Raw genomic sequence first — 1388 nt, 5'->3', positions numbered from 1 at the left:
TATTATCATATTACATATTAATACATATTTTTTACATGTTATTTGGCATATGATATTTAAATTATTCATATTGCTAGTCAACAAAATTCACTTTCAAAAAGTCGAGATAATTTGTCAACATTTCCCAAGGGACATAAAATTTAAAAGAAAAATAATTAATTGGCACTAATTGAATTAATTAACTATTAATAATTATATTTTAAATAGAGTAATTTCAAAGTTGAATAAACAAAATTATATTTAAAAATTTTAATTTGGATTAAGGTCGCTTCATGGTATCTAGGAATACGAAATAAAAGCTCACAAACCAATACTAAATTATCGAAAATTGAGAACACAATAAATTGAGCCCAAGACGTTAAAAAACAAGACAAAAAAATGGACTGGACCACGAAGTTGCTAGAATGTGATATTGACACACACATACATACAAATTACTAAAGTAGCACGTGTTTATTTGATTTTATAATAATAATAATAAATAAATTATTTATATATAATTTAAACTTTTTAATGGATTCTTAAACTAATTTTGTGTAATAAAATTTCAATACATTTAACTATTTTTAAAATTCATAGAGCAATTAAATAGAAAATTGAATATATGTGTGAGGGTGTGTTCTAAATTAAATTATAATTTAACGCAATCAAAAAAAAAAGATAGGCAACTGAGAAACAGCCAATCGAAAGTGGCCACGTACTGGACAAATGGATAAGAAACGAGCGGCGGACAATCAGAGCTCGAGATTCCTTTTTATTTGAGAGGAGGAGGAAAAGAAAACGTGAGTCTTTCAGATCTCCAAAATGGTATGATATTGTCGACTTTAAGCATAAGCTCTCATGGTTTTACTTTTGTCTTCCCCACAAAGTCTCGTGTTAATAGAGATAGTATTTCTCACCTATAAATCGACGATCTTTTACTAAATTAACTTAGGTCTGACTCACTCCCAATAATTTAAAAAAAAAAATAGAGGTTTTTTTTTAAATTTTATATTATTTATTCCATTTATTTTTCTCAACTTCCTTTCATTTTTATTTTTCGTTTATTTTTTATTTTTTAAATTATTGTTTATTCTTTTTATAACTCATAAACTATAAAAAATACATAAAACGGAAACTGTTAAGGGTATCGAACCAATATTTGAATTTATAGGGCCTAATTTCGATTTCAAAGCCCATGTTCGATACCCACCTAAGCCCAATATTTTTAGTGAAGCCCAAATTCTATGTAAGCCCACACTACACGACCCACGAGAAGCCCAATTTCAATGTAAGCCCACACTACACGACCCACGACCCACGCAGTGAACATTCAATTTAGCAGAAGCCCCGCTAACAAATAAAAATATAATTTTCTTTTACTTCACACAATAAAAATAAACACGTGA

Source organism: Cucurbita pepo, unplaced genomic scaffold (assembly GCF_002806865.2).
Source record: "Cucurbita pepo subsp. pepo cultivar mu-cu-16 unplaced genomic scaffold, ASM280686v2 Cp4.1_scaffold001180, whole genome shotgun sequence".
NCBI lineage: Eukaryota > Viridiplantae > Streptophyta > Magnoliopsida > Cucurbitales > Cucurbitaceae > Cucurbita > Cucurbita pepo.
Note: the sequence above shows the minus strand (reverse complement) of the source record.